Source organism: Manis javanica, chromosome 7 (genome assembly GCF_040802235.1).
Source record: "Manis javanica isolate MJ-LG chromosome 7, MJ_LKY, whole genome shotgun sequence".
NCBI lineage: Eukaryota > Metazoa > Chordata > Mammalia > Pholidota > Manidae > Manis > Manis javanica.
In genome coordinates, this window is record NC_133162.1 from 85,829,754 (window position 1) to 85,846,550 (window position 16,797).

Consider the following 16,797-nt stretch of genomic DNA (forward strand, 5'->3'; position numbering starts at 1 on the left):
GTGGGGAAATATTTTAAAGGGGGAATTTTCCCTGACAGCCTCTTCAAACCACATCACTGGGCAACAACTTACCTTGTCATTGGGTAAGATGGGAGTTTGAAGTATTAAAAGCTGCACTTGGGATATAGCCTTAGGAGGTAATATCCTGAATTACTGTGCAAAAATTACTGGAACAGTTGACTCTAAAGTAATTCCCGTCGATTTGTAAACCATCAGCTTATAGTTTGTATTGTTAGGTAGACCCCGGACCCTCAGACCTTAAGGTTTAGGCTCTTTCCCAGTATCTCTGACATTCTACCAGAAGGCCTGTCACAGTGACCTGGTGATGAAGGGTGTCCTCTAAAAGGCCAAACTGCCGGCGGCAGCAGCCTGCCAGCCGTATGCTGGGCCCGGCAGTCACTGATGCAGGCAACATCCTTGTATTTAACCTGCGGCTCCCACCCTCTGGAGGCACTACTTTTTTATTTTTTGGGGGCGGGGGGCGGGTGAAAGGGTTATACTCAACTTTATTTCCATGGTGGCAGGTCAGTCACTAAAATCCTATACACTCAGAACAATGGAGGCACTACTTTTAAGGCACATAACGTTGATAGTGCGCTGTATACAAATGTGTTTGCAGAGGGCTAAGTTGAAAAATACACCTTTGCGCTGAATTAATTCTACAGGGGCTTTGTAAACCTCCCTAAGTTTCTTGAAAGAGCTTACAATAACCTTTGCAAAATGGCTATTTCCAGGCCCAAGAGGAAAGACAGGGCTCCTCATGGGTAACGCTTCCCCCCTCTCCCGGACCCCTTCCCACATTTCCTCTACCCGCATTCTCTGGACCCACACAAGAGGGAGAGAATAACACTCTGTTGAGAGGTGTTAGCGGGGACTGCGCAAGTGTTGACGCTTTTCAATTGAAGCGCGTTCTCCCCGGCGTCTGGCAGCTCTGGGAGGGTGAAATCGTGGGACAACCTTCCCGGGGCAAGGGGGAAGCCCACGCCCCCCGCGCGGTGGCGCAGCTGGACTCCTCCCTTCCCCATTGGTTTGGGGGTCTTGCGTCATGTGTGCGACGCCAAGGCTGCCCAACCAGTGAGGGGCGGGGCCCGGGACGCGCGAGGCGGGGCAAGTGCGCACGCGCAGACAAGAGGGTCTGGGTCTGGCCCGGGTGGGAGAGTGGTTGGTGTTCCCGGTGTCCTGGGTTACCTGAGGGGGCGGGGGTTGGGAGTTCGCTGCTGCACGGGCGGCTGCTGCAGGAGCAACAACGACCCTGGATTCTCCCGGTGAGGGAAGCGCGCGGCGGCCACGGAGCAGGTAAGGGCGGCAGCCTGGCGCCGACAATGCCGGCAGAGGACTTGGGGTCGGTGGTCTGGAGGGAAGTAGATTGGGGGTCGAGGGGGTGGCAGCCAGAGCTGAGGGGCGCGAAGGATTCTGATCGACGCCCGGCCCGGGCTTCGTGGCGCTCCGGGGTGGTGTCCCCGCTGCTCCTGGGCAGCCTTTGACAGCAGCTGAGTCGCGGACTGGAGCTCCGCTCGACCCCTCCGGACCTCTCCGGGGCCGTGCGGCCTCCGGCCACTAACTGTATTTCCCGGAACGCGAGTGCGTCGGTGGACGAGTAGGCTGGCGCCGATTTGCGGCTGTCTTGGTTGTATTTAGTATCCTGCGCTGCGGCACTCCCCCGACCCCGACCTGACCAGACTGGCAGGTTTACGACCGCAGTTGACAGTGTCGTCGCCACCACCCCTGCGTTCGCACCTTGCCCTCTTGTCCCGCGGTGCTCGCCTACCAGTCATCTACGCCTACCAGTCATCTACCCCGTGCGCCATGGTCTGCTGCTTTGCCCCTGTCTCTGACACCCTTTGCCCAGTTGAGAGACTCTCCTGCGGATCCTCAGAGATACCTGCTGTCTGCCCTGGGCATCCTTGGAACCTTGGCTGAGTTGCCCCCTTGCCCCTGGTGGGATTAAATTGTATGGGAAATAACCCAGAAAGACCCCGGCACCTCAGTGTGGAGGCCAGCACGTCGTGTAATGGTGGAGGGACTAAGGTGTTAAGAACGCTCCCTAGACCTGATTCTTAAGGGTTAAACAAAACAAAACATAGCCAATTTGCTCAGCAAACCATACACACCCAGCGACGGCTCTTGGTAGTTGATGAGGTTTGTTTAAAGCAGATAGAAAATTTTAAGGCAATTGAATGTTGTGTTGAATACGTTGGTGTTAAATTAGGACCAAAGTTTCCTCCAATATTGAATTCAGCTCACCTTTTCCCTAGGGTTTGTTTAGCAGATTGATAGGACAAACTGAGTTGGTCTTTTCCTCCTGATGATTCTTGGCTATTCGACTATTACTTTAAACTTCCACACCCAGAAACCTTATGCTAATAAAGATGTTGACTCTGAGCTTTCATTTTATAGAAGTAGTTAATTAATATAAAAGTTTCTGTTTTACAGAGTTTTACAAGTAGCTAGCAACTTTTTTTTCTGATAGCTCTTTGCTGTCATATTGTAAGTGCAAAGATTGGAGAATTTGGAGAAGAGGAGGTGTAAGATGAGTTACTATATAATTGAATGTACGTGAAAGCAATTTGTAAATGATAAAATTATATATAAATTTAGTAAACGTTTAGTGAGCACTCCTGTGTGCCAGTTTTCTAAATAGAAATCTCCCCTCCTTTATGGAGCTTACATTCTAGTGGGAGATCTCAGATAATGAACAAATAAAATATGTGCTATGTCAGATGACATTAAGGACTATAAAGAAAAAACAAGGAAAAAGGAGGATAGGGAACCGGGTAAGGTTGCAGTTTTAACTAGAGGTAGCCAGGAAAGATTTCCCGAAGAAAATGACATTTGGGCCCAAGACCGGAAGGAAGTAATCTATGCACCTCTGTGGAGGAAAAGTGTTCACGTGGACAGGGAAAGGCAATTGTGAAAGCTTTGAGGCAGGAGTGTACTGGGCATGTTTGAGGACAACTGAGAGGCTCATCTGGCTGTGGTGGAGTGAGCAAAGTAAGAGTAGTAGAAATGAAGTCAGAGGGGTGAGTGGGAACAGGAAGTAAGATTGTGTAAGGTCTTATAGGTCTCTTTAAGGACTTGAGCTTCTATTCTGGGTAAGAAGGGAACTCATCCCTTTGACTAGAGAAGAGATATAATCAAACTTGCCTTTTAAAAGGGTGACTCCGGTGGCTGGATGGGAATAGACTTTGGGTTAGGGGGAATGGTTGGGCAGAAGCAAGAGCATGGATGACATTTGGGGACTTTGCCATAATCCAGGCCAGAGATGATGTAACTTGCAGCAGAGTGGAATTGGTAGAGTGCTTGATTTCTGAATAAATTGAGGGTAGAGTCAACAGAAAGCTTAAAGGGCACCAGCATTTTTGTCCTGAACAAGTAGGAAGATGGAATAGACATGTACTAAAATAAGCACTTTGGTAGGGAGGAGCAGTTTGGAGGGAAGAAATTTAGGAGTTGGTTAGAAGATAATGAAATTAGACATGCAAGTGGAGATTAGTAGTAGTAGATTCTAGTGATACTGTATGAAGGCACTTTATACATTATCTTGACCGAAACAGAGGCTTAATATTTTCACCCACGAATTGCCAACTTTTTTTTTCCTTGCTCATTTTATTACCTGTTTTGGACCAACTTAATCATTCTTTTCACCAAATGTATAGTTTTCTTTTTATTTGCTCGCACCCAGAGCATCTGTTTGTTAGTTTCAGTTGCAGAGCAAGCCATATCATCCAGGATTCAGAGTACCTTTTTAGTTTGTTGCTGTATTTAACTTGAACACCTTCATCCAATTAATTTTTTTCTGAATTAAGTTTATATGCCTGCTTAAGTTCAAGAATTTTTTTAAGCCTTGGAAATCTTATCAAATGTGTCTTCACTTGGTCTCTTGTGAAATTACAATGGAAATGACCTATATTTTTAATACTTTACTAGTAAGTCAGTAATATACAGGGATTATCCTAATTCTTATGTGTCATTAAAGATGGCTTCAAATAAATAGGTCATCACATGTTAAATGGAGATGTTTTTCATCAAATTATGCAGTATTTGGAGCAACAGAATTTGACCTGTAAGACTTGTATCAAAAATATATCAGGCTCCCAGAATTTAAGGTCTGCCCCTTATATTAAGAATCCAGGTAATAAGCTAATATTTTAAAACAGATTTTCAACCTAAATATATTCTGAAAGTATATATAAATCTGTCAGATTAATAACTAATTATAAACTGATCTTGGAGTCAGTGGGAGCACCATATTATCTTTGATACTTTGTTTTACTGTTACTTCTCACCAGTGTTTGTCCTTGTGCCTCTTGATTTTCCTGCCCTTGCTTTACAGTAATTGAGAGAGACTTGATACATTTGGAAATTGTGAATGCTTTCCAGGTCTAACTGCTGGGAAGAAAAAAACTAAGTCTTATCTAATAATCCTAAAGAGTAATGCTCAAAATGTGTTCATCTTAAGAAAGGAATCAGTTTTCCAAAAGTTTAGTAATTTTTTTGCATTCAAGTGTTATTCTTTGAAATTCAAACTCAAAAAGTATAAGGAAATAAAAGAGCTTCTAGCCACTTTAAATGAATGGAGGAAATAGGCAAATGATAGAGTACTACTCACACTTAGACGTGTTTATGCAACTACTGCCACTCATCTTTAAAAAGTAGAGAGGATGAATTTTTGTCAGAAATCTGAGGAATTGTATGTTTTAAATTTTAAAAAGGTGTGGGGGAGGTGAAGCCCAGAAACTATGCATCGAATATCTTGACATCGATTGATTCCTAGAAAAATAGACCAGATTGCCAAGCAGATACTTCATGATTTGTGATTAGAAAAAAGAAAGCACTGGTTACTAAGACCCAGAATTGTTTTTTTAAGAACAAGTAATATTAAGCCAACCTCATGTTCACTTTGCCAAAAATATATTAAATAATCTTTGTAAGCACCTCACATCTTAGAGAATACATTCCCATTTATTATTTCACTTTACCCTTACAATATCCCTGAAGTGAAGTAACGCCATATGAGGAGGACAGCAGGCGTAGCCCTGGGAATACTTGGAGAGTGAGATTTGAGAAGTGACTTGCTTAGATAGGGAGTAAGGGAGAGGGAGGAATCAAAGTGGGCTGTAAGGATTCTAGATTGTCTGGGTGAGCGGGGATGCTGGTAATTGATCTTAATTTTAAAAATACAAGTGAAAGACATGATTAGGAGACATGAAATTCTTCTGTTCACATCAGTTTGGTGGAAATAACTTAACTTATTCAGTAAATGTATTCTTTCAAATACTTTTGGTATGGAAAGGAGGTGGAAGCTTGAATGGGGAGTTGTAATCAGGGAAGGTTTGTTTTTCTTCAGAGATGGAAGAGTCAAGGACACTTTGGTGGACTGAGGGAAAAAGGCCACTGAAAAGGAAAGAAAATTGAAATCACAAGAGAAAGAAAGCAATCAGACATAATCTCAGAGGAAATGGAAGTGTTGAGGACAAGAGCCCTGGTGAAAGGGCTACCCTGAAGAAGACAAGTGATGCATCTTCCTCTTCTAAAAAGGAAAGGAAATAGGAAGTAGATACAGATATAGATAAGTATCCAGGATTGCATTTCTTGTCTCTCTGAAGCAAGTTAATCTGCTGAGATTGAGAAGAGCATGTGTGAGGGGAAAAGAAAAGTTACCATTGTGATTGGAAAAGGGACTTCATCAGCGACAAGTGACCTAATTGCTGAATAGTGATCAATACCCTTGAAATCACAAATGCAGAAAGAGGCCAATCAGAATAATTAAGCAGTTTTCTCCAGCAACTTTTATAACAGTACCAAAAACAAGTAGTTTTAGTGAACCTGCATGGAGATTGGAAGGGAAGGAATGATGGAGAACTTGGACGGGGTGTAGTGTGAAGTCACAAAGTTGAAGTCGGTAATGAGGTTGCTAATTGAAGGTCTGAATCTTTGTATCCTGCTTTGATTAAGGAAGAAAGCCAAGCCAAGATGGGGCTGATAAATGTGGAGAATGAAGAGGATGAAGATAGTAAGTAAGCTATAGGATTTATTGAAGTAAAGGAGTGTTAGAGATGGAAAAATAGGCACATGTAGTGTTGGAGTCCTAAATTTAAGATTCTAGAGTTAGAAGAATTGGAGGTGATGATAGGGGCCAAAGTATGGTGAATGATGGTGAGTAGCCAAGATTAACAGTACTAATTACAACAGCAGTAACATTAATGAAAGCTACTGTTTATTGAGTACTGCATGCTTTCCATAGGTTATCATATTTATTGTTGACAACCATCCTGTGAGGTGCATGTTACGATCTCCATTTTACAAATTAAGAAACTGGTCTTAGTGAAGTTAAAAAACTTTTCCCTAGGCGTGTGGCTAGGAAGTACCTGAGTCTTTCTAGCCCCAAAGCCTTTATGCCCAACTACTAAACTGTGCTGGCCTCCTACAAAGTAAGAGTCATTGAAGAAGAGGAAGTCAAAGAGCTCCAAATTCAAGTGTGTTGGGATTAATTGTTCTTAAGGATAATAAAGCCCTTCCACCCCCACCCCATAACAGATCTTGTATGGAGAGGAAGGCAGGAGTTGTGTGACAAATTTCTTAGTAAATGGAGATGAATGACTCAAAGGTCAGTAGATGACAACTACAAATATAGTACAGTATAGTCTGAAAAGTGGATAAAATGGGATGATGATGCAGCAGTCACCTTTGGAAACCAGGATAATACCAACTTGTCTTTCTGACCTGGGATTTGTGTGTATGTAGTGCTTTATTACGAGGAGTAGTTGAAGTGATCCTCCTGTGAAAGGTTTTTTAACAACAGAACTGGGGTTTCTAAAGGTAAGGAGTAAAGAATCCAGGGAGGAAAGAGGACTCATCCAGTTGCACATGAAATATCAGACAGGAACGGTGGGCAGGGAGGGTGATCATATAATTTATTGACTAAACAAGTGTTACTTTGAAAATGAAAAGAGTGCCATTAATAGTTACCCTGAGACAACAGGCATACACCAAGACTCTCCTGGGCAAATTGAGATGTTTAGTCATTTCAGTGATGGGTAACCAGAGGAGCTATCACCTTGGAAAGGGGTTGTGGATATTGAGAATGAATGAATTGAACCCTAAATTAGAGGGGCATGAATGGAGCTTGCCAGCCTAAGGTTATTCTCTCTAGCTCCGCAATACTGCCCCAAAATGATCTGGGGACACCTTGTTCTATAAAGTTCTGGAGATTTGAAGGAAATTCTAGAAATTCTTCTCTAGATGAAGATTTGGAAACCATTACTATATAGGTATACTTTGAACCTTAGAAGTGGAGGAGATCCTCAAAGAAGAACACAAAGAAGGAAAGTGAGGAGGAGGAGAATCCAGAGGCTTACCAACAAAAAGGAACTGGCAAAGAAGAATCCAGCCAAGGAGACTGAAAAGGAGACCCAGAAGGGTATGAGGAAAACCAGAAGAGATTGGCATCTCACAAGTCAAGAGAGAAGAGAGATTTAAGAAATGAATTATTAATAGTCTCATATGCTTTATGTTCTTCAGAGAGGTCAAATAAGATAAGAACTGGAATGTGTCCATTGGATTGGATTTAGCAATTAGGTTATTGTTAATCTTGGCCCTAGTAGTTTTGGTAGAGAGTATGGGCAGAAGCCAGACTGCAGTGCCCAGAGAGGTGAGATGAGGTAAGGAAACTACTTCCAGTGTAGACTACCCCTGAGTGATCTTGAAAGAGGAGAATGTCAACAGGATTTTTTCTTTTTAATTGAGGCAGTGGAGAAGTCAATGGAGATGAGGGGTTAAAAAGTAGGAGGGAGCTGGAAGTCCAGCCAGTGCCTCCTAGTAATGTCTACTCAGTAATTTTGTTGTAATCTATAGAGTGAAAGTGAGAGGAAGGTATATTTTAAATCAAGTAAGACAAGCTTCAAAATAACTACAATTTGTTAGAAGCTGGAAAGGGTGGAAAGTGTTTATTGAAGAGATGGAATTCCTAATTTGGATGAGATACTGAAAGATGACTAGGTTATGGACTAACTAGGATTCTGTTTTTTCTCTGTGCTCAAGCTTGCTTTTTGGAACAGTTTAACTGTGTCCCAGTGACAAGATTGGGATGGGTTTATTATTTTCTAGAGATTTGTTCTTGTACTTTACAAAACTAATTGTGTCTTTGTACATTGGAAATATTTTCTGGTTAATTATATTTAAGCTTTCTGTTGTAGTAACATTTGGTTATTGGCTGAATTCCACTGTTTTTGGCAATTTCTGTTTCTTTAGGATAAGCAAAATCAAATCTGTATGTTCATTTTAGAATTATGAACTTTTAGAGATCGATAGTTATATATTAATTTTATTCTTTTGTTGTTTTAATATTGCTCTTATCAAAATGTGATTTGCTACCATGAAATTCTTATTAATTCACCTGTAGTTCACTTGTCCTAGTTCCTTAGGTGGAGTAAGTAATAACTGCACACATATTATTCCAACAGCATAATTATTATACTGAGTTTGGATGAGTGAAATTAAAACATTGGTAGGAATTATTTCTTTTTTTATTATATCATATCAATGTGGCTTATTTGCAAGGGCAACAAGAAATATTTATCAGCACATAAAATGCATTCATTGTTACTACTTTTGGGTATTCATTCATTGAAGTGCAAAATTCACTGTACCCCGGCCAATGGTAAAAAGAGGTTTTTGGTGTGATTTTCAGGACAGCTGCTTATATCCATCAGCTTTCTCTTATACTACTTTTTAATATTTGCTATCCAGATTTTATTGGACTTTTAATGCATTATGGTTTAGAGTTCATTAAAGATTAATATCCTTTGCCATTTTCTGGATTTCCTCTTAATGATGTTTCCAAAGACTGTAATGCTGATAATTATTCTTTAATGTTTTTTCTCTGTTAGTCTTATTTAAGTATTTTGGAGAGTATTTCTAAAATCATACATTTCATATTACTGAAATACATTTATTTTCTCTACACCTTATTTTTGAAAATATAGAATCACAGTAAGGTAGTTTTGACAAGACCTGATTGCGCATAATATAAGGAAACAATTAGAATGGATCACTTTAATCTTTGGTTAATCTTGATGCTTACTATCACTATATTACTATTTTCTGAATGTTGTACTGTCATAAAAGTTTACAGCCTAAAAGATATTTAGAGATCATCTAGTTTTGTCTTGTTTTTTTAAAAAATATGTTAAGAAGAATAAGGCTCAGAAACATTAAGCACTTTGCCTGAAATACTAAAGAGGGTTTGAGGCAAAACAGCACTTCGTTTCTAGTGTAATTCATTTGTAACTTCAACCCATTTTCTTTACACCTGCCTACATTTAGACAACAGTGATGTAAAGTAAATTGTGATTGGTACCCAATGAGCTAGAAACAATATTAAGTGTAGTTTGCATTTGAAATGAATTTGCTCCAGAAGTGTTTAATATATATTACTTTTTTTTGTTCCTGTTCTTTATCGCTCCTAGTCCCCATGCCCTTCTCTCCTACTCTCTATCCGTCCTCATGAATGGTTATGGAGCAATAGAGTAAGCAACTGGATCTCAGTTTGATCTCGCTATTAAATTTCTTGATGTGAAATGTTTTGTAACAGTAAAAACATTTGTCTGTAATTGAATGCCTCAACTAAATATTTTTCTTTAGAAGGGAAGCTAATATTCAATGTCTTTAAGAATTACAAAGGAATAAGAGGAAAATACTGCTGTCTAAAGTTGCAAGGTGTCTTTAAAGCTTGTAAATGTTCACTATTTCTGAAACTTATTTTGCAGACTCTCTTACCTTATATAAAAAATATATTTAAACTATCATTATGGTGTTGCTATATAAATTAGTTTTCATTTAACTTTCACTTCACATTTGGGGTAAGGCTCCAAGCTATGTTTTTCATGTTTCTTTAGGAGGTATGGAAAACCATCATGTTTACAATTGATTTTAAGAACTTTTAAACTCTAAATTACAGTTTTTAATATAGGAAGAATAACATCCAAACTTTATTGCTTAAGTTTTTGTTTTTAATCTAAAAAAGTTTGGTAAGATTTTTAGGTGTTTCTGTAATACTTTCCTTAGTACCTTAAATGTTTGCTATGGAATGGAAAAAAAGTTTTGTAAATGTTCCTCTTTATTTCTCAGAGCTTTAGCTGTGTGAAGATTTTCTAAAGGAATTTGAATATTAAAATTTCTCTAAAGTCAGTATTAAATAAATTGGTGTTTATTTATTGAGCTCTTACTGTTTGTGGCACTGTGTTAGGCACAAATAATTTCTTTTTTAAACAAATGAAGACCTGGTTTCCCTTCTTAAGGAAAGTATAATCTAGCTTGGAAAGAATAATGCTGTAATGCAATGCATTGAGTCCTAAGATAGAGGTATGTATAAAAGTAATGAATTGGGAATTAATGGGAATTCCTGTAGCAACAGCAACATAATTTTTAAAAATAAGTGAAATAGTGTTGAGAAAGGGCATACCTAGGAGAAATTATGTGGTAGTGCAGTGTTATGAGATTAGAAAGGTTAGATGGTGGTGGGAATTGTATAGCATGATAATAAAGAATTTGGATCTTATTCCCTATGAATTGGGGTGTTATTTATGATTTTAAGGAATGTGAGAGACAGTTTTAGCAACTGTAGAATTTAGATTGGGTGCAAAATAGAACAGGCAGAGTGACCAATTAAGAGGTTGTTGGTATTGCAAGTGGGAGAGGAGATGTGGGCCTGAGAATATTTAGTTATAGAGTTAGAGGGGAAGAGCCAAATTGAGGGTGATGATCATGATAGCTAATGGTTATTGACTTTCCTACAACCTGCCAGGCAGTGTGCTACACATTTTTTTTGTATCATTAATCTACAATTACATGAAGAACATTATGTTTACTAGACTCCCCCCATCACCAAGTACCCCCCACAAACTCCATTATAGTCACTGTCCATCAGCGTAGTAAGATGCTGTAGAATCACTACTTGTCTTCTATGTGTTGCGCAGCCCTCCTCGTGCCCCCACCAATTATACATGCTAATCATAATGCCCCCTTTCTTTCCCACCACCCCCTTATCCCTCACTTCCCACCTATCCTCCGAAGTCCCTTTCCCTTTGGTAACTGTTAGTCCATTCTTGGGTTCTGTGATTCTGCTGCTATTTTGTTCCTTCAGTTTTTTCTTTGCTCTTATACTCTACATATGAGTGAAATCATTTGGTACTTGTCTTTCTCCACCTGGCTTATTTCAGTGAGAATAATACCCTTTAACTCCATCCAAATGGTAGGATTTGTTTTCTTCTTATGGCCAAGTAATATTCCATTGTGTATATGTACCACATCTTCTTTATCCATTCATCTACTGGTGGACACTTAGGTTGCTTCCATTTCTTGGCTATTGTAAATAGTGCTGCAATAAACATAGGGGTGCATCTGTCTTTTTCAGACTGGGCTACTGCATTCTTAGGGTGAATTCCTAGGAGTGGAATTCCTGGGTCAAATGGTATTTCTATTTTGAGCTTTTTGAGGAACCTCCATACTGCTTTCCACAATGGTTGAATTAATTTACATTCCCACCAGCAGTGTAGGAGGCTTCCCCTTTCTCCACAACCTCGCCAGCATTTGTTGTTGTTTGTCTTTTGGTTGGTAACGATCCTTACTGGTGTGAGGTGATATCTCATTGTGGTTTTAATTTGCATTTCTCTGATGACTAGTGATGTGGAGCATCTTTTCATGTGTCTGTTGGCCATCTGAATTTCTTCTTTGGAGAAGTGTCTGTTCAGATCCTCTGCCCATTTTTTAATTGGCTTATTTGCTTTTTGTTTGTTGAGGTGTGTGAGCTCTTTATGTATTTTGGACGTCAACCCTTTATTGGATATGTCATTTATGAATATATTCTCCCATACTGCAGGATGCCTTTTTGTTCTACTGATGGTGTTCTTTGCTGTACAGAAGCTTTTCAGCGTGCTATAGTCCCACTTGTTCATTTTTGCTTTTGCTTCCCTTGCCCAGGGAGATATGTTCATGAAGAAGTTGTTCATGTTTATGTCCAAGAGATTTTTGTCTATGTTTTTTTCTAAGAGTTTTGTGGTTTCATGACTTACATTCAGGTCTTTGATCCATTTTGAATTTACTTTTGTGTATGGGGTTAGACAATGATCCAGTTTCATTCTCTTACATGTAGCTGTCCAGTTTTGCCAATACCAGCTGTTGAAGAGGCTGTCATTTCCCCATTGTATGTCCATGGCTCCTTTATCATATATTAATTGACCATATATGTTTGGGTTGATATCTGGACTCTCCATTCTGTTTCACTGGTCTGTGGGTCTGTTCTTGTGTCAGTACCAAATTGTCTTGATTACTGGGCTTTGTAGTAGAGTTTGAAGTTGGGGAGTGAGATCCCTCCCACTTTATTCTTCCTTCTCAGGATTGCTTCAGCAATTCGGTGTCTTGGTGGTTCCATATGAATTTTAGAACTTTTTGTTCCAGTTCGTTGATGAATACTCTTGGTATTTTGATAGGGATTGCATTGAATTTGTAGATTGCTTTAGGCAGGATGGCCATTTTGACAATATTAATTCTTCCTAGCCAAGAGCATGGGATGACTTTCCATTTGTTAGTGTCCTCTTAAATTTCTCTTAAGAGTGTCTTGTAGTTTTCAGGGCATTGGACTTTCACTTCCTTGGTTAGGTTTATTTCTAGGTATTTTTATTCTTTCTGATGCAATTGTGAATGGAATAGTTTTCCTGATTTCTCTTTCTGCTAGTTAACTGTTAGTGTGTAGGAAAGCAACAGATTTCTGTGATTTAATTTTGTATCCTGCAAATTTGCTGAATTCAGATATTACTTCTAGTAGTTTTGGAGTGGAATCTTAAGGGTTTTTTATGTACAATATCATATGTTGGTTGGTAGAATTTCAATCTTTTTGAATTTACTGAGGCTCTTTTTGTGGCCTAGTATGTGGTCTATTCTGGAAAATGTTCCATGTGCACTTGAGAAGAATGTGTATCCTGCTGCTTTTGGGTGGAGAGTTCTGTAGATGTCTATTAGGTCCATCTGTTCTAGTGTGCTGTTCAGTGCCTCTGTGTCCTTACTTATTTTCTGTCTGGTGGATCTGTCCTTAGGAGTGAGTGGTGTGTTGAAGTCTCCTAAAATGAATGCACTGCATTCTATTTCCTCCTTTAATTCTGTTAGTATTTGTTTCACATATGTTGGTGCTCCTGTATTGGGTGCATATATATTTATAATGGTTATATCCTCTTGTTGGACTGAGCCCTTTATCATTATGTAGTGTCCTTCTTTATCTCTTGTTACTTTCTTTGTTTTGAAGTCTGTTTTGTCTGATACAAGTACTGTAACACCTGCTTTTTTCTCTCCCTATTGTTTGCATGAAATACCTTTTTCCATCCCTTGACTTTTAGTCTGTGTATGTCTTTGGGTTTGAGGTGAGCCTCTTGTAAGCAGCATATAGATGGGTCTTGCTTTTTTATCCATTCTATTACTCTGCATCTTTTGATTGGTGCGTTCAGTCCACTTACATGTAGGGTGATTATTGAAAGATATATACTTACTGCCATTGCAGGCTTTAGATTCATGGTTACCAAAGGTTCAAGGGTAGCTTCTTTACTATCTAACTGTCTAACTTTCCTCACTTATTAAGCTATTATAAACAGTCTAATGATTCTTTATTTCTCTCCCTTCTTATTCCTCCTCATCCATTCTTTATATATTAGGTGTTTTATTCTGTACTCTTTTGTGTTTCCTTTGACTACTTTTGTGAGTAGTTGATTTTATTTTTTGCCTTTAGTTAGTATTTGGTTGGTCTGCTTTCTTTGCTGTGATTTTATTTTCTCTGTTGACATCTATTTAGCCTTAGGAGTGCTTCCATCTAGAGCAATCCCTTTAAAATATCCTGTAGAGGTGGTTTGTGGGAAGCAAATTCCCTCAACTTTTGCTTGTCTGGGAATTTTTTAAGCCCTCCTTCATATTTAAATGATAATCATGCTGGATGCAGTATTCTTGGTTTGAGACCCTTCTGTTTCATTGCATTAAATATATCATGCCATTCTCTTCTGGCCTGTAAGGTTTCAGTTGAGAAGTCTGATTATAGCCTGATGGGTTTTCCTTTGTGGTGATCATTTTACTCTCTCTGGCTGCCTTTAATATTCTGTCTTTGTCCTTGGTCTTTGCCATTTTAATTATTATGTATCTTGGTGTTGTCCTCCTTGAGTCTCTTGTGTTGGGAGATCTGTGGGCTTCCATGGCCTGAGAGACTATTTCCTCCCCCAGTTTGGGGAAGTTTTCAGCAATTATTTCTTCAAAGACACTTTCTATCCCTTTTTCTCTCTCTTCTTCTTCTGGTACCCCTATAATGTGAATAGTGGATTGGTCACACAGTTCCCTTAATATTGTTTCATTTCTGGAGATCCTTTTATCTCTCTCTGCCTCAGCTTCTCTATGTTCCTGTTCTCTGATTTCTATTCCATTAATGGCCTCTTGCACCTCATCCAGTCTGCTCCTAAGTCCTTCTAGAGATTGTTTTATTTCTGTATTCTCCCTCTGTACTTGCTCCTTTAGCTCTTGCATATTTCTCTGCAGATCCATCAGCATGGTTATGACCTTTATTTTTAACTGTTTTTCAGGAAGATTGGTTAAATCTATCTCCCCCGTCTTTTCTCAGGGGTTGTCTGGGTAATTCTGGATTGGACCAAATTCTTCTGCCTTTTCATGGCAATAGAGGTAGTTGTCCACAGTTGGCGCATGTGTCAGCTGGGAGAACAACGTTCCGCACATGGGAAGCAGCTTCTGGTTTTATTTCCTGAGCTGCCGTGGGCGGTGCAGCCATCAGGGCATCCCAGAGCCCCGCGGGTAGTGGCAGGCTCACTGGGTGTGCTCTCCCGCGAGAACAGCTACCCTTGGCATCCTGTCCCTGCTTCCTCTGTCTGTGCTGGGCTGCCATGCACCCATGGGTCGTCTGAGTAGTCTGGCCCGGGCAGCTGCAGAGGAGGCTCTGGGTGGTTGCTGTGGGCATGGCCGCTCCTGCCACTCCTCCCCTGTTATGGCAGGGCCATGCTGGACTGGGAATGGACAGGAGGCTGTTTATCGCTGTGCGGGTCTTCAGAGCTGCACTTCCTCCCAGGGGGCTAGAGCGCCTGAATTTCTCTGGGATTCCCAGCTGCTGGGCTGAGTGTGCTGGGATGCTGCCATCTAGTTGTGAGGCTCCTATCCCTTTAAGACTTTCAAAAAGCACTTGCTTTTCTTTTGTCCCAGGGGTGCTGGCTGCTGGGACCGGCTCACAGATTTTACTGTTCCGTTTCCCTAATATCTAGCACACCACGCAGTGTGTGTCTGCACTCCCGGTGTGGATGACTAGGACTGGGTGCTCTAGCACACCACGCAGTGTGTGTCTGCACTCCTGGTGTGGATGACTAGGACTGGGTATTTAGCAGTCCTGGGCTTCCACTCCCTCCCTGCTCCGACTCCTCTCCCCCCGCCAGGGAGCTGGGGTGGGTGGCGCCTTTCAGGTCCTGCCAGGCCGCGGCTTGTATCTTACCCCTTTAGTGAGGTGCTCATTTCTCGCGGATGTAGATGTAGCCTGGCTGTTGTACTGTATCATCTGGTCTTTCTTTTAGGATTAGTTGTATTTGTTGTATTTTTAAGAATATATATGCTTTTGGGAGGAGATTTCTGCTGCCCTGCTCATGCCACCACCTTTGCTCCTCCCATTCGTGCTACACATTTTATCTGTATTATCTTACTTAATTTTAGCATTCACAACAACTTTAGGTGCTCTTAGGAACTTGCTTTTATAAATAAGAAACTGATGCTTTGAGAGAGGAGGTCAGCTACCCAAGGCCATAGGGTTAGCGAGTAGCAGATGCAGAGGTGAACCAGCCATCAGGACAAAAGGAAGAACTGACTAGGCCTTAGGTGAAGTGCTGTTCTGGTTTTTCTCTGAGTGACTGGGTTGAGACCATTGACTGAAATAAGAATGAGAAAGGAAGAGCTGGTTTGTTGGAGCTAGGAGTCAATGTTTGCCTTGAAGAATAGAAAGTTGTATATGGAATACAGAGAGATTGCCTGGGGGCTGAATCCTGCCTCTGATACTTAATAGCTCTGTGACCTTGAGCAGTTGCCTAACCTCCCTGTGCTACAGTTCCAGCATGTAACAAATGGGTATGTAATTGAACTTAACAAGATTGTTATGAGGATTGAGCCAACTACTATAGATAGTAAAGTGCTTACAATATGGCCTGATGTGTTTGTAGTTATGAATCATTGTAGGTGTTAGAGGTAGCACCATCATGATCATTGCCCTCTGAAAATCCAGAGATCTGTTTTGAAGATGGATGAGCTAGCTTTCAGTATAAAACTTATAGCACATTCCTTCTAGCAGGGACATAAAGCCAGGGGAGATGATTTACATATATGGACCTTCATTGTTTCTTACTATAACCACAATGTCTCAGAATTTTCATTGGTTTATAGGATCAAACCCAGGTTCTTTTGAGATATTTAGTTGCCTAATTTGTTTGTTTTAGGGAAGATGAGCTGCTTGTCAAAGGGCTTAAGTTTGATACATTTTGGCGTGACTTCTGCATTTCCTTTAAAATTCCTCCTTGCTACACTGTGCTTATGTTTCCCTTATTTCCTAGCCAGTTTTGTCTTGCAAGGAGCCAGGATGACCTCTCCTCTTAGGATCAGTCACAGGTTTCAAGGCAGCTGCAATGGAGAGTATTAACCAAGACTTCATGATCTTGGGGAGGGCGGAAGGAAACAGGTGGTGGTGGTTGTTGATTCCCGGAACTATAAAAAAGTAGTATGTACCCT

At 40.5% G+C, this 16,797-nt stretch overlaps 1 protein-coding gene across 7 annotated transcripts in view; it reads left to right on the forward strand.

Moving 5' to 3' along the window:
- Positions 1-1,130: 1,130 nt before the first annotated feature.
- Positions 1,131-16,797, forward strand: part of LYST (lysosomal trafficking regulator) — a 239,092-nt gene continuing 223,425 nt past the window's right edge. For 3 of the 7 annotated variants that reach the window (XM_073241261.1, XM_073241264.1, XM_073241265.1), the window contains exon 1: positions 1,133-1,296. The gene's annotated coding sequence lies outside the window, so the exon portion shown is untranslated. Of the gene's footprint in view, positions 1,297-5,955; positions 6,018-16,797 lie in introns of all 7 variants that reach the window. The other 4 variants (XM_073241262.1, XM_073241263.1, XM_073241266.1 and 1 more) reach the window with 4 other exon arrangements.